Source organism: Rhagoletis zephyria, unplaced genomic scaffold, assembly GCF_001687245.7.
Source record: "Rhagoletis zephyria isolate East Lansing unplaced genomic scaffold, Rhagoletis_zephyria_1.1 Rzeph_scaffold_00059, whole genome shotgun sequence".
In the NCBI taxonomy this organism is placed as follows: Eukaryota; Metazoa; Arthropoda; class Insecta; order Diptera; family Tephritidae; genus Rhagoletis; species Rhagoletis zephyria.
The window spans coordinates 456,544-478,389 of NW_016157143.1; the positions used below are offsets into that span (position 1 = coordinate 456,544).

General features: G+C 34.9%; 1 protein-coding gene across 2 annotated transcripts in view; it reads left to right on the top strand.

Moving 5' to 3' along the window:
* The window catches only part of LOC108369786 (nuclear hormone receptor FTZ-F1-like), a 141,678-nt gene that overhangs the window by 81,972 nt on the left and 37,860 nt on the right, over positions 1 to 21,846 (top strand). The gene's annotated exons all lie outside the window — the stretch shown is intronic.

Here is a 21,846-nt window from a genome sequence, read left to right on the forward strand (position 1 = left end):
GGAAGAATCCTTAAACTCAAGCGCCCAGGTTAAAGCTGCCTCATCAGTTTCTCTTCAAATTTCATTTGGGATAGCAAGTGATTCATGACTCACGATTTACTTCATCAGGTTTGGCATAAGCAATTAAGTCTATTTGAAGCTTACGGTATACTATGTATCTACATTTGCATTAAAACTAAAAGCTTAGCAACTCTACTTCTTCTCTGACAAATTGTGCTTGAAAGCAGCAGTACTCGCAGCAATTTACTCCCTTGATTTACTCTCTCACTGAGCCCAACTTGAAAGAGTGCACTTTTCTATTAGCTCCGGTTTGAAGATTCCCTTTTAATGTAGTGGTGTTGTTGTAAGTTGCGTTTCTTGCCTTGTTGGTTGTTTGGTAGGTTGGTTAGTCGATTTGTTGTTGCTCTTTCATTGTTTGCCTTCATTGTTTTAGGCTTCTTTAAGGCCTTTTTTGTTTCGCTGCTGTAATCGTTATTGTTTTGGTCCCTTATATTACGCATTTTACACATCATTGTTTATGCATGTATATATGTATGTACATATGTATGTGCATATGTATTTAAATGTGTGCTTACATACACATACATATACATATGTATATGCAGTTTATACGTAAATGAAGTTTTCTTGCTTAATATTCTGCTGTTTTTACGTACATAAATATGTACATACAGTAGGGTGCTCCAAAATAAGTACAGTCGGAATTGTATTGCTCTCATCCCCTAGGATTGTTCTACACCGAAAAAAATTATACCCCTGTTTTTTTATTTTTAACTCCAAAAATATTTAGAGGACGCTTAAAGCGCTTAAAGTTGTCCATGTATTTTATACGGAAACACACACATTTTTCGTAGAAATGGTGTGGAATTTTTGAAAATCAGTAATCAATAATACCCAATGGTTTATTAAGTAATTTTTTAATATTTACAATGTTTTATCGGTCCCCTAAAACCTCAAAAAATGCAATGGAGGAACCCATAAAAGATCGCTGGTATTAAAAAATGGTAAAATAAACAATTGGGTATTAGTGGAAGTCGCCTGAAGAGAAAGTAAGTTCTCCGGTCGACTATACCATCTCCACGAAAAATGTTTTTTTTTGTATACCCGAGCGCACTTATGCACAAGGGTATTATAACTTTGTTCACATAACGTTTGTTTTTAACAGGCAAAACGAATCGAGATAGATATAGACAAATGTATACATAAATGATCAGAATGAAAAGAGAAATCGATTAAGCGGTGACTGTCTGTCCGTCCGTCTGTGCACACGATAACTCGAGTAAAAATTGAGATATCTTAACGAAACTTTGTACGTGCATTTCCTTCGGGCGTAGGACAGATGGTATTGAAAATGGGTAAAATCGGACATTAATTACGCCTACCTCCCATATAACGGTAATTTACAGAAATACGAAATCTTCGATAAATCAGTAAATATTAAAGCTAATTTATTCAAAATGGATGCTTGCCCCAATTCTTTACCAAGAAATACGTTTATGATAAAACTTTGGAAAATGGGCGTGGCAGCGTTCACTTATGTTCACATATACATGTTCACATATACATATGTATGTCGACCGCTGTGGTGTAGTGGTAAGCAGTGCGCGCTTTCACACATCAGCACCTGGGTTCAAGCCCAGGTCAAAGCAACATCCCAAAAAATATAGAAAACGGTTTTTTCTTAACAGCGGCCGTCCCTCGGCAGGCAATGGCAAACCTCCGAGTGTATTTCTGCCATGAAAAACAGCTTCTCATAAAAATACAATCGCCGTTCGGAGTCGGCGTAAAACTGTAGGTCCCACCGCTTTGTGTGACAACATCAAGGCGCACGCCAAAAGTCGGAGGAGAAGCTCGGCCAAACACTAACATATGTGTAAGCGCCAAACTATTATTATTTATTATACATATGTATCTCGGTAATCGTTCTACCAATTTGGACCAAACTCGGTATGGTTATTGTGCTTGCCACATAAAAGCAAAACGTTGAAAATTATTGAAATCGCACTAGAATTAGGCCGCTTTTCATGTAACAGTAAATTTCAGAAATGCTCGAAACTTCATTCAACATTTCGAAATTTAAGGACGCTAATTTTCTCCAAATTGATACTTAAAACAATCCCTTGAAAAAAAGTAACATTGATTGGCATTTTGGAAAATGGGCATGATAGACTATATAAGTTTATCTCATTATGTCTAACTGAACGTTCTATCGAAGATGTTTAAAATAGGGGTAAAACCACCCCGGCTTACCATGTAGCGGTAGTTTTCGGAAAGCTGGAAGACATACATATATTTAATACTTGCGCCGGATATTTAATGTTCGGCTCCGTCCGAACTTAGACTTTTTTACTTGTTTCCATATAAAATACATGTAAAACTTTTAGCGCTTTGAGCGACTTCTAAATATTTTTGGATTTCGAAATAAAAAAAATGCAGGCACATATTTTTTCGATTTCGAACAATCCTAGGGGGTTAGATCATTAAAATTCCGACCTTACATACCCCCCTCCCCCCCCCCACTTGCATTTTTGGACCACCCTAATATACTGCCACAACTCTGGCTAACATTGTCTGGCTGAGAGTGCGATTGATGTTGAAAACCGGCATGACCAAACAACCAGCCAAGCAGCCGAGTAACTCAACTAGCCAAACAAACCAAGCCAACCAGCTCAGCAGCCAACCATGCAAACACACACACACATTTACACTTGATACACAATACACATGCATATGTACATATCCATGTATGCATTTGTTGGCGATGACAAGAGCAGTAAGCAACAACTAAAAAAGTAAAAAACAAAAAAAAAACAATAATAATAAAAACAAAAACGACAATTAAGTTAAGGCGAAACGGAAAAATGTTACAAGGTTTCGTTTCAGGTTAAAGCGTTGTTATTATTTTTGTTACTGTTTTTCTGTTTTGCTAAGTACTACATACATATGCACATAGAAGCTCATTTTCGTTGTTACTTGCATTTTATATATTTTTGGCTCTTAATTTCTTGTTACATACAGAGTTGTTGCTGCTGCCTTAACAGCTTCTGCTTTGCAGTGGTGCCATGGCTTGGTTTTGATTTTGTTTAATTCATTCTTTTTAGTTCCTTCCTTCACGGCTTTTTGTTTATAACAAGTTATCGCTGCTTGGCTGCTGTTGCTTCTGCTGTTGCATTTTGATTATTTTCCTGATTTCGGCTCAACGCTTTTTTGTGAAATGCAAATCAGTAATTGATGATTTGTCGATTTTGTTTTCTTCTTTTCTCATACATACATACATACATACATACATACATACGTATACTGTATGCAATCGATTTTTGTTGGTTGTCCATCAGTTGGCTCCAGTTGGATTTTAAAATTTTGGAGCCAAAAAAATGCAAAGTAATATTTTTTTCTTCGACGGCAGCCGGCTATTTAGTCGGTTAGTCAATCAAGCTTTGATTGTGCAATTACAATTGGACAAATGCAAAAAAAGTAAGTAAAGTTGGGAAGCTTTCGAGAACACTTTTTGGTTATTTAGTATAACCAAAATTACTCAAAATTTGATAGTTTAGGGCTTTTAGTAGATTAGAGAAATGCTTGAAAAAATTTAGTTAATCAATATGCAAGTAACAAAATAATAAACGACGGCATTTTATACTAGTTAGTTATTTACATATGTATGTATATATTTATACATTTATTCACATATTCGAAATTTTCGCACTTAATTTCAAAATTTTCGTACTTGAACTTCAACTTGCGCATAAAATTGTAGATGGAATGAATTTGAAATTTTTGAACTTAATTTCGAAAATTTCGAACAGTTAGTAGAAACGAATAATTTACATACATTTGAATATATATAAATTTCGAAATGTCGAACTTATTGTCGAATTCCATTTCGAAGGATCGGAATTTTGATAATTTTCGAATTCTAACTAAAAGTTAAACTATATAGGGATTGACAACACGTGTTAAGCGACTTAATGTCTTAAAATTTTTATTTGTAAAAGAACGGGTAAAATTGCTTTATGGAATCGTATAAGAGATAATTATTATTTTTTTTTTTCGTTGTACTGGCAATACATGTGAATCGACTAATAAATTTTGCATTAAATATCTTTGAACTTCGAAATTATCGAACATTTTATTGAACTACTACTCGAACTCAAAATGGTTTAGTAATTGTCTCCTTATTTCGAAGATTTCAAACGTAAGTTTAATTTTCAATTATGAGATTAACTTTCGAACTCTTTTTCAAAAGTGAAAATATCAACCTCAGTTAAATAATTCATTAAATTTTCGAAACTTTTGACTTCAGGAGCCAACTTCGGAATTAAGTCACTTCGCGTTTTCCAAACTTTATTTCAAAATTTACTAAAAACTTCAAATTCAAAAACAATTTTGATATTTTCGTACTTTTATTCGAAATTAGTACAAAAATATCGAGCTCAAATAAAAATCAAAATGTGGCACTTAGTTTTGAAATTCTCGGGCTTGCTATATGTAGTATTTCCTTTCGAACTTAAATTAGAAATTAGGCACGCCTAAATTATGAAATTTCCGAACTTTTTGATTTTGAAATTTTTAGAGTCTTTAGCTAAAAATTAAAAAAAGACAATAAAATGTACATATGTATATAATGTATATATATAGCTTCGAAAGAGTCAAACTCAATTTAAATTTTCAATTGAATTAACATTTAATTGTGGAATTCACTTATTAATTCATCTTTTTTCGAAATTGTTGAACGCTTGCTACAAATTCGAAAAAAGGACAACTCTAGTTAGGTAAATTCAATTAATTTTAGCTTTATTTTAAAACATTTGAAAATCTTTTGTTATATATGTAATTTTGAAATCTTCTGTTATATATGTAATTTTGAAATCTTCGGATTCTAAGTAAAAATTTTGAAATAAAAAATTTTGAACTTACATATCTTAGGAATTTCGAACTTATCTTAAAAATTTCAAATTTAAAAATTTTGTACATCTCTACGTTTTTAATTTTGAAATTTTCGAATCTAAACTAAAAATGTAACAAATTTTTTATTTGAAAAAAATTGAGCTTATTTTCGGAATTTCGAATTTATAAACTTTGAACATATTTTGTTACCTAATTTTGAAATTTTTGAATTTTAAGTAAAAAATGTAACACAAGTTCGAACTAAAAAATTTCTTAAATATCTCTAAAATTTCGAAATTAAGAGCTTTGAAAATCTCTTTTTACTTGATTTTGAGAAATCTTCGAATAAAAACAAAATTAACTAAAAAATTTCGAACTTATTTTCAACAAATTTAGCTTCAAAATTTCGAATTTAAAAACCTTCAACATCTTTTGGTACTTTATTTAAAAATTTCCGAATTTATGTTCAAAATCTCGAATTTGAAAACATTGAAAAACTTTTGGTGCTTAATTTTGAAATCTTCGAATTTGAACTAAAAATGCAACAAAACAATATTAACCAAAAAATTTCGAACTTATATGCAAAATTAGAATTTAAAATACTTTGAACATCTTTCGTTACTTATTTTTAAATTCTTCGGATTTAAACTAAAAATATAACCAAAAATTTTGAATTCAAAAATTTCGAGCTTATCAGAATTTCTAACTTATCTTCACAATTTGACATTCCCGTCTTTTCCACTTAATTACAAACTCTCGAATTCTAAGTGGAAATTTAAAAAAAACTAATGAAGTTATTTAGAATTTTTCGAAATTAATTTCGAACATATTTCGAAACTTTATCTTCGAATTAAAACCCAAAATTTAACATAAAATTTGGATTTAAAAATTTTTGAAATTAACTTCGGAATTGTTGTAACTATGTAGCGAGAACCTCGAAATCAAAGTAAATATACGTTTTTTAATTACAAAGATAGCTACGGATCCTTTGGTCCATCTGGCTACGCTAAAGTCACCTTATCGGCGAACCAGCTTACTCAGTGCGAATAATAAATCTACTCCAAAGACACCGTTTCCTCATCAAATCAAAAATCTTTATTTTTATTTATTTTTTGCTGCTAAGCGCATGCGCAGATTTTGCAATTACATTTATGACTGACCTTTAAAACTTATGAATTGAGCAATTGCAGAGTTTGCGTCACTCGCCGTAATACGAAAACACTTGTGATCGTTAAATGAAAAATTTGTTGTACACATTTCACATTAAGTATTAACAGCAGCGCGCTGGCTGGAGTTTCCAAAGTGTCGCAATGGCTTACGACTACAATGAAGTGTGTAAATACGCGCCTGTTCGTTTATAGACACAGATGTAAAAATGCGGTTAAACTATTTAGGTACTCACTGTAGCTATGCATATGCATCTACATATGTCCATGTTTTTGTGGCTGACTTAACGACCAATTGCCGAAAATCATTAAACTAACAACAAGTACGTGCAAATTGCAGTATTCAATTTATTGGTTATCGAATTTATTTTTGGTTGTACAAAAAAAAAATTAAAAAAATCAACAAAAGAACCGCAAGACCGCATACCTAAAGATTTGCAGTTAATCGACGCGTTCGGCAAATTGAAATCAAAAACAGAAAAAAAAAACCTCAAATACATGCATAATTTTGCATTCTGGCCATGTCCGCGTTCAAAGTTACGAGCCAAACTCAATGTTATGAAATTACAAAATCAACGAGTGTTGATCGCTGAGCACCGCCCGCGCAGACAGACACTCTTGCTACTCTAAACGAGTAGGTATGGTATGTTGGTGGTAACTAAGCTGCTGGAGCGACACTGCGTATACATAACACTCATTGCAAACACCACCACTGCGCAAGCAACAACACTTTGTTGTGGCGTTTTTTTTCTTTTTACTTGCGAGTTATTGCGCATGCGCAGCGCGCTACCTCCAAGCAACAGCTTTAGCAAAGTAGGCAAAGCATCAATTCGCGCGCAACGATGCGTTGTGTGTTGGGGTCAGGGTAGCAGCGGCAGCGGCAACGGTGTGCTGTAGTTCGCACGGTGCGCAAGGCTGCCTCACTTGCTGTTAGCAGTAAATGGAGTAGAAGAAGTGTTTCGTTTTGGGCAGAGTAGGTCTTCAAACTAGTTTCGACTTTTGCGTTGAGCGCGCGCAAGATTGGAGGGCGAAAGAGGCAGAGCGCGAACAGGCAAAGTTGTTTTTGTTAGTGCCGCCGAAGACGATGACGCCACTATTGCGCAGTGCTACAGATTTTCGCAATCGTTCACTTTGCTGTGACGTATCTGCGTAAGCGCAAGCGCCAGTGACAGCATTTACCATCATTATCATCATCATCATCCGGTGGCGACGACGGCCTGGTAACCGCGTTTCACGACAGGGGCAAAGTCAATTGGATGGCTGCCTGCTTGCATGCGATCGATTTTCGATTTCTTCCCACTTTTTACTTTTATGGTTTTTTTTAACCGACTTCCAAAAAAGAACGAGGTCATCAGTTCGTCGGATTTTTATTTTATTTTTGTATGTATGTTACCGCATCGCTTTGGACCACGTCAACCGATTTTCTTTCGATAGTTCTTTTTGCATCGGAAAGGTAGTGTCTCAGAGGTGGTTCCATACTAATACGGTTTAGATCCGATTATTAGATCATGATATATATATATATATTTCTATATGGGAATTGAAGTCGGTTTTGTTTTTTGCTTAAAAATTACTTGAGTTTTTTTCCAATGCCCGTAAATTGATTCCATTAATTCTGCTACAAATTTCTCATCATCATTGCGGTTTTCATTATTTCGGGCGCAGTTATTTTTGGAGCGGCGTCGTTCCTTCGTTCGTTCGTTTTGTTTTGTTTTTTGGGTTTACTCTGTTTTCGCTTTTCTGCAATGTTGGCCCAATTCAAACAAGCGGCTATTTACTAACTTTTCTTTTATTTGCTCACTCATTTTATAATGGCTTTCACTAAACATTGCCGCAACCAACAACGTCGTCCATCCTTCCTGCACCGTTTCGCTTGATCTTCCTCTGCGACTACCGCTAGCACTTCCACTTCCACTCTCACTTTCGTTTTCGTTTTCATTTTCGTTTGGGATACGGTGAAACGATTCAATTGTTATGTTGCTTATTTTCGGGCAGGCGGAAGCTCAAAATGTTGGCGGCACCGTTTAAAGCGTGCGAGCTTTGCGAGTGTTGAAAGAATCAGAAAAACCCAAAAAATACCCGTTAGTAGCTGCCTGCTGCTGCTGCTGCTGCGGCTGCGCATTGGATGTGCCCGCATGTGGATATGTACACATATTTAGTACATTGTATATGTTTGTATGCACATTTCGAAATATCGAAAATACATACATACCTACATGTTGAATAATCGCAAACATGGGCGCTTCGCTCCACACACAAAAGTTATACATTTTCACGCCTTTTGTGGTATGATTTGGGATTTCGTAATTTTACGCTGTTTGTTTTTTTTTTTTTGGCAGCGTAGCGTGTGTATTTTATGCATTTTGAAATCTTGTGCGATACATTATCGAAAGTGACGCATCAAATATTGACCACTTTGTAAATATAACGGCACTGAAGCGCAATGGAAAGGTAAAGTTAGTCAAAACATTTTTTTTTTTAAAGATTCCTTTTTTGTCTGCATTTTCTTTTTTTTTGTTAATTTTAATTGGAATTTTAATGTAAATCGCATGATCGAAGAGAAATCAGTTCAGGTGATCCCCACGATTGCATTTTTATTTACAATAAATATAATCGAAATATCTGAATATCAGCATCTGACATCTTAATTGGCTTCAAGTCAAAGTTTGTGCATTTATGAGTGCACTTGATTTCGCGAGATAATGAAACTAAGAAATTCGTTAATTTTTACGATTTAAATGTAACAAAGCTTCATTCATAAGATGTACTGTGTTTGATTTTGCTTCCATAACGTATTTGCAACATGTTGGGAAAGTTTTTATTTGAAAAAAAAAAAAACGATTTGTTTTGCATAACTTGTACCCAAAAGAATACTAATTTTTTGAAAAAGTTTCTAAAAGAATTTATTGTTTTGGAAATCATTATTCTCAGAATGTGTGAAACTCCTCGCGTTGAAAAACGTTGTTGAGAACGAAAATCTTAATTGCAAAATTTCTATTGAAATAGCACATATTTATGTATACCTCTCTAACCTCTTAAGTTGAAGTGGTCAATCTCTGTGAGGAAATGTTGAGGACCACACTCAAGGAATAAGGGCCATTGCCTTAGAACTAGCGGGAGCTGGTGATTACGCAAGATGCCCCACTAGGTGGGGCCATGATTGCTTGTAGATTCCATGGGCCGTCAGATAATCGAAAAGAAGATAACTCAGAAAACGTTTTCGTATTTTAGCCTGGGAAGGACAGTGCTAGAGATAATATTGGACAATATCTACCTCCTCCACCTTTCTGTAAAAGTCGTTAGAGCCAATACGCTGTCCATGTATTTCCATTAGACTGTGTGATAGCCAATGCACTTTGGGTAATTTGATCCATTTTTGTGGACAAAATTATTTATGACCACAACCAGTAGATTATTTCTCACATTTTTGCAAAAAAAAAAATTTGTTAACCCTTGAAGACCGATCGTTCACAAGGGGTCAGTTTTTAATTTGTGGTTTAATTGAAAATATTTGTATGCAGTTTTTTTCTAAATATTTATATTAAAGAAAAAAATGCTACTTAGATACAAAAACAATTTTTTCCAGGTGTTATTTTTAAACATTATTGCCAAATCATATAAATTCCAATTGAAAATCTAAATGCTACGAATTTCCTAATTTGCCTGCTGAAAGATAGAAGCAGCCTTTGCAGTAAAAAAAAATTGTAAATCGCAACATGAAATTGACAGATTAAACACAAAACTTTTCATTTTATACATTTTTGATAGTCTAAACACGGCTTTTCAAATAGCACTCAAGAAAAAAATTATAATAATTTAAGGTTATGTCAAAAGTATGTATTTTTCTTTAAAAAAAATATCACAAAAAAGCAGTTCTAGATCTTAAAAGTACTTACCTTTCCTTTTTCTCTCTTTATTTTTATTAACTTTTGAGTTTATTATTAATTTAAATATGGTCGTTCGAAAATATCTAAAAAAAAACAGAACACAGAATTGAGTCAATAGTTCACTCACAGACACCGACTTTAACCACCTGCTAAGCAGTTGTCGTTCGTTTAAAAAACTAGCATACCATTATTTGCTTTCAAGTTTTCTCTATCAAATATCAAGGACAAAAAGTTTATTTTTGTAAGTACGTCGCTCAAAGCGCTCAAAGTTTTCCATGCATTTTGTATGTGAAAAAAAACAACATTTCGTAGAAACGGTATAGTATTCTTAAACATCAATAATTTTTGATCGGAGAACTCTGTTTCTCTGCTGGAGATTTCTAATAACAATTGCTTATTTAACTATTTTTTCCTACTAACTAAATTTATAGGTCCGCCAAAAACCTCGAAAAATGCAATCGTTAGTATTAAAAAATGGTTAAATAAACTAAATAAATAAAATAAATAAATAAAATGGCTATTGAAAGTCTCCTGAAGAGAATCTGGGTTTTTCGATCGAAAAATATGGATTTTCAAGAATTCTATACCATTTCTTCGAAAAGTAGGTTTTTTCCCATATAAAATACATGGAAAACTTTGAGCGCTTTGAGCGACCTTTAAATATTTTTTGATTTCAAAATGAAAAATGGGGGTAAACTTTTTTTCGCGACCACTTACGCCATTAGCAGGAAAATATTAACGTTACAGGGAAAAATATGGAGTCGAAAACAGAGAAAATACAGCATCAGACAAATTATAAAAAAAAAACAAATTGCTGAATAAATAAACGGGCCAAAAACGCTGCACGGTAGCATGCACTTCGGGTGTGATATACAACTTTGTGAGATGAAAAGTGAATGGCCGATAATATTTTGTCGAATTTTTTCCTCAAAATGATTTGATGCCGTCTTTTTGACTAATACTATACAGAGTAGTGGTCTTCAGGTCTATTTATAGTACTACGAAGTACCTACGATAGTTTCCAGTGGGTCTAAGGTCGAGGCGACGCAATGAGCAGTAAAGCAGGAATGCAGCGAGTGGCTGAGCGGTGCCATCCAGAAATGCCGCTCAGTGCGTGCCCACTTCAATAGTATTTCATATGTTTTTATTTTAAGCCGCTCAGCCGCTCGCCGTTTTGTCGCTCATTGCGTGGCCTCGGCCTAAGGCAAGATCTGCAGAACCGCTGTAAGTTTTGCCTGTCTGGTCTATTGAAACGGGAGTGGGGTTAGTAAGTCTACGTGACAAGACTCGTACTAATGAGCTTGTACGGCGCACAAACCAAGGCTCACGGCTTGTTATGAATTTAATCTATATTAGCGGCTTTGAAGTCTGTCCGGATATCATCGAAGAGATGACCTCTTTGTCTTCCAAAGATTTCAATATCTATAAATAAATAGTTGATCTTTTTGTCGGTGCATTTTTCAACAGTAAACACACGCGGTTTCTTCTAAGCATAGGTTAAGTTAAAATCACTGGCGTTTCTCAGACGTGGTCTATTAGTTGCCAGGAATTACAACCAATTCGGAAAATGTTTTTTTAAATATTAAAAATTTGTATTCTAATGTAATTTCTGTAAGAAAATTGTACCTGTTTCAAAAAAGCTTCAAAAATGCTTGCTCCATTCTAGAACAGAAATAATTAAGATCTTATCAGGTATGAAAAATGTATGTACATGCATATGTAACTTCTTTTGGTAAAATAATATTTCCATCCAACATTTTTACCTTCCTGAAAACTGAGAAATTTGGAAGTTTTAAAATAACCGTAACAAAACATTCCATTGTGTTAATTTCTCTTCTTTGTTTCTCAAACTCATTTTCATAGCATTATAGCATTTTTCATAGCACTGACTGATGTTCCCTTTTTGCCTAATCTCGTTCGCGCTCGCTGTTTAAGAAACAATTTGGGAAAAAATCTCGATTGTTTCAAATACATTTGCGTGCTTCGTTGCCAAAACAAAACGCCCCAAATGAAAGGCTTACTCTTCCAAGAAGTACCAAAATACTTGCGTAGAATAGAGGATGTGATTTCAGAAAAAATTATGCTTAGGTACCGCCAAATAACAATAGTAAAGTAAAAGAAGGAAGAAAGGTACAACAGTCACAAAAATGCACAAACGCACAGCCAATGGGCCTACCTACTCTTGAAATTGAAAAGCCAGTACCTTTTGTCGCATACGTTTTGTTTCTGAACAGCGACTTTGCCACTAAGCAGGCTACATAGTTCACGCAGAAGACCGCTAGTAGATACGCTACTTAGTCAATCAGTTCGGTTAGGTGAGTTGGTTGTCAAAGTTGGCTAGCTATGGCAAGTCATAAAACAGATGGCGAACGAACAACATATGTACATATGTCTGTATGTATGTGCAATATTGACTTAAGCAACAAAAATCAATGAATAGCGAACTTTAAAACAGATAATTATGTATGTAAATAAATTTGTTTAAAAACGGATAAATCCGAAATCAATCCGTTCAATCGGCACAAAGGATTTCTGCGCCTACCTAGTTGCTTGGGTAGAAATATGTATGTGTGTATGTGTGTTTGTATGATTCAGTATCAAAGCTACTCTTTAAGGCTAGATTGTAGCTCATTAATCGCGGACACTCATTCTTCAAAGGTGTAAAAATCGAAAAAATTTAATAAAAATCAACTTAAATACAGCGCTGAGCGAACTACCAAAGCAAAGTCAAGTTAATCCAACTCAAGCTGGCAAACAGCCAACGATTACATATTTCACTTTCGCTTTCGACAAACTTTTTTATTTTATTTTATAAGAGAGCGAGATAGAGAGGGAGAGAAACAAGCTTTCGATATGACAAATATATGCCCTGCAAGACAATTTACTTCACTTTTATTTGGATGATTTTTCGTAGATATTTTGTTTTTGTTATTAGCGGTAAACTAAAATTTAAAATAATTCACACTGGTTGGGGCTGCAGTTTTATGTGAATTCTCTTTTGAAAAACGGTCAAGGGTATTGGGACTCGGTTTTAAATAGCGTCCAGAGCCGGTCAAATTGCAGGCCAGATTGCCAAAGAATGACTTTTACTTGAATTATACTGAAAAAATTGCATATATCACACACCGTCTTCAAAAGAGTCACAACTCAAAATAATACGTTCGTCAGAAAATGCGAAAAGCTATTTCTTAGCACATGCTAATCATATGGGCAAGGGCAAAAATATTCTCCAGCTTTTGATGAAAGCTAAATAAAAGCTCTGTGTACATTTTTAGCGAATAATTTCGAAAATGCCAATTTTTGAGCGGTGACTCTTTTGAATACGGTGTGCGATAATCTACTGTATGCTATACTGTACTGAACTATGTAGAAAATGTTTAAACATGTTTAGCCCAAGATATATTCAACAAACAACAGCCACATGTGAAGTCTATATAGCAACAATGTCATCATCGTTCGAACGAAAAATTACACTGAAAATAGCACAATGCATAAACCGGTTTCTCTCCAAACGAAATTTGACAAGGTATGACGGAAAATCGTTCCACATTACATCACACTCCTATCCTGTCGGAAACACCAACAGACAGCGAAAATGAGAGCAACAATGTCATTACCCTTTATTGTAGCTGGGTTGACCAAATGAAAAATTGGAAGAAACAAAAGTTTACCTGGCGAACTTAGCTCAGTGGGTAAGACCACCGGCATTGAACGCCGGATTTGCTGATTCAAGACCTAGTGAACTCGACGAAGAAGCCTGATGAGGAGATGTGGTGATCTTCGAAGACCATAAATGACAAAAAACAAGTAAGAACAGCGCTGTCTTCGGCTATGCCGAAGGCTTCATACCTTTCATGAACATCTGAAAACTTTACTTTAACAGATTACTGCATTTGAAAAAATTTATATATTCACAGCATACATAGATAGAGGGAGATACATATGTATATAAAAAATCATATCTAAAAAATCAGAGGTATGGAAGATATAACTTAGTATGTTATAGTGGTCCGATTCTTCCGGTTCCGACAAATGATGAATACATTATAAAAGTATACCCACCTACCAAATTTCATACGGATATCTCGAAAACTGGGAGTCTAGACTGCATACAAACAGACGGATAGACAGACAAGACGGACAAGGCTAAATCGACTCAGCTCGACGTTCTGATCATTTAAGTACACATTTTAATGGGTCTATATCTTATTATTTTCTTAAATTCCTCAGAGTCTAAATTAAATCAAATATATATCTAAAATAATTTAGGTATTTTGGGTACATATATACATAGATTAAAAATGGCTATCCTCCTCACCAAAGGCTCTAATAGACATTGGTGAAAATGGCTTTTATAATTCGGTTTTGGCGAGATTATAAGATACAGACATACCTGCTCTACAAATCTTACGATTTGAAATCGGTGCTATTTCCAAAATTTTTTTCTGGAGATATCTTAACAAAAAGGCAAACATTTCGCACTGAATCGAAGGATATTACGTAAGTGATGTGTTTTCGCATTTAATTTTGTTTTATTTATTTAAAAATATTTTGCAAATCACATTGATTTTCTGAATAAATCTGACAGTAGTATTTTGTTGATGTGTAGTAGAACAGAAGGCGAAATCCGGTAAATTAAAAAAAAATCTCTAAATTAATAATCTCAAGCCTTTGATTACTTTTAATTTTTCCTCTAACTAAAATAATGGGGATTGTCAGTAATGAGAATTTACAAATCGCCGTTTACAAATCACCTGCACGTTCTTATATTTATCTCGCTTTTATTTGCCTAAAATGTTGGCTTTTTCCTTTGATTTCTGAAAACATCAGTTTGAATCGTTCTCATATTTTATCTAACTTTTACTTTCTATATTGCAAGCAGGGTATACACAGCTTGCTAATTCCTCTCTTATCTACCTTTTGCTTTTAACTGATTCAACTTCAGTCCGTGGCGGCAGCAAACGAGTGCTTTGCTAATTTTTGTTGCTGTGCTTTACTTAACAAAAAAGTCTGTTTGGTTACTCATACATGGACTTCACAGCCCTTTGATTGAGAGTGAATTCGCTTGTATGTATGTATGTATGCCCGAATATTTAGTGGAGTCCGGAAATTACACTATGCGCCAAAAATATGGTAGCAGGTTTCATGTTCCATCCAATCCGGACATCACTCGGCAATCAATCGCAATGAAAAAGCTTCTCATCAAAACTATTTGCCGCTAGGAGGCGACAAAAAATGATCGGCCCCTCCATCTGTGTATTTCTATAAATTATTTTTTACTTTTTAGTTCACATTGTAATAAAAGCGAGTTTTTAGTTTTAAGCTAAAATATAATATAATTGCAGTTAAGGGCATACACTTCCAGAGTGGGTTCGCGTATTACCAACAAGATGGGGTCACTATAACCTATAAGACCCATACATCTGATATGAGATTGTGCATTATAACTCCTTCAATTATGCAGCTAGGAATATGAAATTTCGCTCCATTTTCACTTATTATAAATAAAGAGTTTTTAGTGAAAATGATAAAGATCGGGCGCTATAACTCATAGCTCCCATACAACTGATTGTTCAGACATCAGGATTTACTTTAAAACACATTCATTTAGATTGCTAAAACCGTGATTTTGTGAGCGTTTTCGTAATTAATACAAAATCGACCGAAAAAATCGGTCGGTGTCCATTCGAACGACATGGCCAAGCCAGCGGAGCCGCTATATTTGAATTCGCTGCAACATGCCCATGTCGTTGCAAAGCTCAAACAGCTCATCATTCCATCATCTGCGGTACTCGCCAAAATACCAAGCCTTATTAAATTAACGACTTAATGACTTTCAGTGGTTATTTTTTGGGGACTTAGTATCACCAAGCAATTGTGACGAAATTATTTCTGCCCACATCTGAGTGCTCAAAACAAATACATATGTATGTATGTACATTAGAGTGGTTCAAAAAAATTTTTTTTTTGAAATTCATAAACGCTACCTCAAAAAAGTGATAAAAAAAGAGACACGTATTTTTTTATTTTGAAAAAAAGTTTTCTTAGAGGTCGCGCTGGTCGGCTTTTTTATAAAAACGTTGATGTTCTCAATTTTTTTTATTTTCTTGACATGTTAAAATGCAGCGTTTTTATAAAAAACCGACCAGGCGACCTCTAAGAAAACTTTATTTCAAAATAAAAAAAATACGTGTCTCTTTTTTTCATCACAAATAATAATATTCTGATGTAGCGTTTATGAATTTCCAAAAAGAGTGTTTTTATGAACCACTCTAATGTACATCCATAGAAATGTATGTATGCAATTGTACATAAATATGTATGTTGGGACTATCTCAATGAATAGCTGTGTGGCGCAGCTCCATCAAAAAGCGCTGTGCTCATATACAGTACATATAATTTGTCAATAGGAGTATGCGCTTGCACTTGCTGACGTACAAACATACAAATTAACAGTACATATGTATGTATGCAGATACATCTGTATATTGCCATGGATATTTGTATATGTACATATGTACATGCATATGTCAAGCCATGCATTATATTATGACATATTTTTTGATATAGTATTTGTGTAGTTGTTGCACTTTTTATTTGGAACACTGAGAGCGCAAAATAAGCACACACAAATGATGGTGGGGCGCAATGGCTGATGGCTGGGGGCGGTCAGCACAAAAAACGAACACAGGCACTAGTATAGACGACGTAGAACGACGTACCATACAACAGCAATTGCATGCAATATGATTGCTGCCAAAAAATTGCAACGAAACGCAGCAGCAGCGGCAGCAGCAGTGCCGCAGTAGCTGCGCAGTTAGCCGTGATGCTATGAAGCAAACAGCGCGGTTAGCGTAAGCTGCTGTAAAGTACTCCATAGTGAGTCGAACGTAGTTTTGTGAGAGCGGGTACGTTGCGTGGCGACGCCGATGCGATGATTGCGATAGTGCTGGCGAAGCAGCCGCCGGAGACGACGATAACGGCTGCGTTAACTTCGACGTCCACCTCGCCCGTGTATTGGCTTGCTTGCTGCTTGCGCTGGCAGCGGTGGCGCACACACTACGTACGGAGTACTGCGTGAATCCTAGCGTTTGCTTGGGTTTAGTCAATCGAGATTCGCGGTTGATGTTGGTCGTGTTTTCGGCAAACAGTTCTACTGAGCAACATAATACAGAATAATAGTATATACAGTATAAATGGCACACACAACATAGAAAATTAAAATAATACAATACAACAATAACAACAAGGTGTCAGCTTCTTACCTGCCTCAACAAAATTCAGCAATACAATATTGAAGTGTTTGTAAATAGTCAATGAGTGAAGATTAAAAATTATTTTAACAGCAGCTATTTAGTAAAGGGAAATATAAATATAGCGAGTTAACTGTAACGACGGTAACGAATTTCGGTGATTTCGGGTAAAAAGAAACGAATTTTTTTGTAAAGTATTGCATGAATTTTACGAATACATATTGTAAAGGAAGCAAGTTTATGGTATGGGAAAAGTAAAAATTGTTGATAAGCGAATAAATTAATTAATTGTTGCAAATTACTAGTTACGGGGAAAAAAAGAAAAAATAAATAAAGTAAAAATCAAAATTTAAACAGTTCAAAAATAAAATTAATAAAAAATGTATTCACAAATCCTCATAATTTAACCGCAAACATTCTTAAACTCCTTTTACAATAACCTAATTGCCAAAAGTGTCGCTTCTGCTAGTACAGGAACAACACCGTGGATTATGTTCCTTGTATAAGTGGTTGTGTGCACTTTCCGTAAAAAATTGCAATTTGCAAACAAATACAAATCAAAATAATAATAATCAAGTTTACACCAAATAAATTCAGAACTTACAAATAAACCAGAAACAAAAAATAAACGCTAAAAAACTCTCAAAACAAACCACAGCAGCAGCGGAAGCAGTTTAAGTCCGTGGCACGGCCAGGCAATCAGCCACCAAACCAGCACTTCAACAAGAACGAACAACTACAGCAAGCGCAAATAGCAAAATTTTTAAGAAAACCACAATAAAAACTAAACAAAAATCTTGCAACTAATGAAACCAACAACAACAACCAAACAAGCTTACAACCAAACCGCCGACCAACTAGCCGAAAAAATCTACTAAAAAAACACAGGCAGTCAGTCAGTTAGTCAGTAGTGGCAGTCAATGCAGTTGTGCAATATTTGCAATGCAACTGCTGTGCAGCAGCAGCTTGCAAGCTAACTACTAACTTGCGCTTTTAGAAGTAACATTACAACAGCCATAGTTGGAGTTAAGAATTGATTTTTGTTTTGTGTTTTTTTTTTGAAAGTGAAAAATCACCACAAAAAACAGTCAAAACTATAAAAAAAAAACTAAAACTTCTAAATGTTACAACTGCAAGTTGTGCAATAATCGCCTCCTCCACTTTTGACCACTGCCACCTTACCCAAGCGTGCGAGCACATAGTGTCGAGAATCGTGTTTGTTTGCATTTTTCCCCTGTGCTGACTTTTTTTTTGGGGTTTTTTCGACAATTGGTTTAACGTCAAATTTCCTGTTATTACTCTTTGCACGCGTGCATAGTTACAAACATACATAAATGTGTTTTTTGGATTTTTGATTGCGCTCCTTACGAAAATGGGTGGACGACGCAACAGCAGCAGCACTTCATTCACAAAAACCAGTGACAGTAAATACAAATGCAAGAAAAGTGTAAGGAGGCTATTAGTTGTGCGAAAAATTAACTATAACATATTAAACGAATTGTAAGTTGCAAAAAAAAAAAATATTTTACAGAACAAAATTTAAAAACAAAAACAGCAAATAAGAATAAGAGAAAACCACAGAAATTGTGAAATAAAAACGAAGGCATTGCGTAAAAATTGTGTAAAATTTAAAGTACAATAAGATACGCCAGCAGTGACAAGCAGAAACATTGCGCTAGTCGCGATTGTGTGCTGGAGAACGCACCTAGCGTTTTTAGATAACAAAACATTAGTGACGAATACAACAAGCAAGAATTGCCAAAATAAATTTTGTGAATAAAGTAAAAATAAAAAATAAATAAATAAAATTGCCAACCAAATTTGCAAAGTAAACCTAAAACATTTTGTTCAAGCAAACAATTGCGAAACTAAATTAAAAAAAAAAATTGTGAAAAACTTCCAACAAATTTAAAAAACAGATATTTGCTTAAAAATAAAAAATTTCACTGAAAACGCAATAATCCTCACTCAAAAAAAAAAAATACCCTCAAAATTATGATAAACTAAATTAAGTGAACATTTGCAACCATAAAGCAAAGTACCTAACTGAGTCATTACAAAGAAACAAAATTAAGTGCAACTTTAAAGTAAACCATTTACCCTCATAAAAAAAATAACCGAAAACAAAACTAAAAGTGCAACCCTGTGTGTGCCTCCGCTGCAATTCAAGTGCAATCTCACTAAATAAAAGCAAAGAAAAAGGCAAAATAAAGCGAGCAAGCCAAAAGCAAGCACATACATACCTACAAATATTTTTCGCAACAACAGCTAAAAAAAAATTTTAGAACAGTGCAACAACTCACCATTGTGCGAACAAACAGTAGCGTATAATAAAAGTGTAAAAGTGGAGACATAAAAACGTGCAATAAAAGGACTTGGGCTACATTGTATGTAACTGCAGCTGTGCGTTTGTGTGCAACTGCCCCCTAACTCACTTCATTTGGCTACACTTCTACACTACTACTCCTCCCACCTGTAAAAACGCTATTACTGCCCTGCAGAAACCGGGCGTAAGTCGCATTGCATAAAAGATGTGTTAAAAACAAGCAGTGAGAATAAGTGATGAAAAATCGAAAAATTGACGTACCTGCAAATAGTAAAAAAAACATATATACATACATACATATATAATTGTTGTGTACATACAAACATAAATCGAGCGCATTGAGCACTTAGCGTTTATTAGCAATAACTTGTATTAATTACATATTTCCATGTGTATGTACATATACACAAGTGTATACGTCATTTGCGTGCAAAAAAGCGGAATAGTAACTGTGTAAAAGGATATGGAAAATTTATTGTTGCAAGAAAGCACCAGCGTCAAGCGAGTTTTTGTGAAAGCTAAAAAGTAGAATAAAGCGCCAGCAAAAAGTGTGAAAAGCAGTCAGAAAGGCATACAAGGTTGCTGGAGAAAGGATAACAGCGCGCTACAACATGCCAAATTGAGTATAAATAAATAAATAAATACTACAAAACAGCAGCAATCAATCAACCAATACACCTCAGCAGCACCACCAAATAAAAAAAAAAAAAAAAAAAATCTATAAAAAATCGATTAATTCAAAAATACGAATTTAAAAAATATAATTATAAGTAGATAAGTAAAAACACAAAGAAACGGTAATAAATAGCAGCAAAAAAAATATAAAAATCTAATTAAATATAAAATAATTTAAACAAAAAAAGATAAAACACTTTAAGAAATATCGACTCACAAAAATTAATATTCCAAAAAAGTAGTACTGTTACAAGTTTACAGCGTAAAGCGCCAACTTATTGCAACCATCATAGCTGTACAGTAACTAAAGCAAAAAATAATAATTTTTGGTAAAATTCACCAAAACTCACGAGTATTTCAACAAGGCAAATTGTATTGTTGCTATTTGGTCGGATAAAATTTAACTTTTTTTATCTTTTTTATGTTTCTGTGAAGTGTGAAATATCAAGAACAACAAGCAAATAGTGCAGTTACTAAGTATTAAAACAGCAACAAGCACAACAACAATACGCAAACTAATGAAATTTTAATGACACCAAGAACTATTGTTTAAACAAAAACGACGAAAAGCATAAGCCAACTCTAGCAACAACAAAAATAACAAAACGAAAAATAGCAGAGGCGTAAAACAAAAGGCCTGAAAGGAGAAGGCGTGTTGTGTTTTACAACAAATAAATACAATAAAAATTAAAACAAAATCAAAAAGGGCCAACAGAAATTCCCAAGCAGTTGTGTGTGGTGTGTGAGTGTGTGTGGCAGTGTATGTTTTTACGTCTATGCATGTCAAAAACTTGTTAATTTGTGCATCGTAAATCATTTCGAAACGTCCAAAGTCACAATATTGTCATCAACAACAACAGCGACGCACTAACAACTCTGTACAGTGGGTGGTGACACACACAGGCAGTCGTCAGTCGCGCAGCAGCAAGTCAGTCGTCAGTCATACAGTGACGCGCGCGCTCGCACATACTAAGGTACCTTCATAGTGACGACGACGACGACGCAGGCAATGCAAACGACCACATCAATTGCAGGCGTGTAAATTTTTTGTTGTTTTGTATCTATCTGCAGCTATTATCAACGCTCTACCTACACGCCCAACAACAACTACACACCTACAACTACATAAATTAGCTACCAATTACCTAAAAAGTCGAAAGGCAATTCAAGCGTACTCACTCAACCTACTACCTGTCAGCCTCGCAGCATACTGTTTACGGTCTTCTCCTACCTTTACGCGTTAAATTTCCGTCCTCCGTCCAACTAGGCCTCCCGCAGCAGCAAGCACATTGCCAGCATTTACTAGCCAAATTAGTACGAATTATTGTTTTCCATCCTGCTGCGGCATACACGTTTTCTTACGTTTCTTCCTGTGAAGCGCACGCGCGCACGCTTAGTTGCAAGCGCATTTCGTTTCACTGTCACACTGCGCTTCATCATTGTTGCTCTGCGCGCCTAGCGTTAGTGGTAGCAACAATCTGCGCGCAGATCTTCTACAAGCGTGACGCGCCAATTCGTTTTGCTGCGCTCGTTTAGAAATTTCTGCATATCTACTCCCTTTAAATGTGTTGCGTGCGCTGGACGCGTTCAACAGCAACAGTGCAAGAGTAGAGTGCGTGAAAAATGTTATTAAAAATGGAACAGCAACAAGC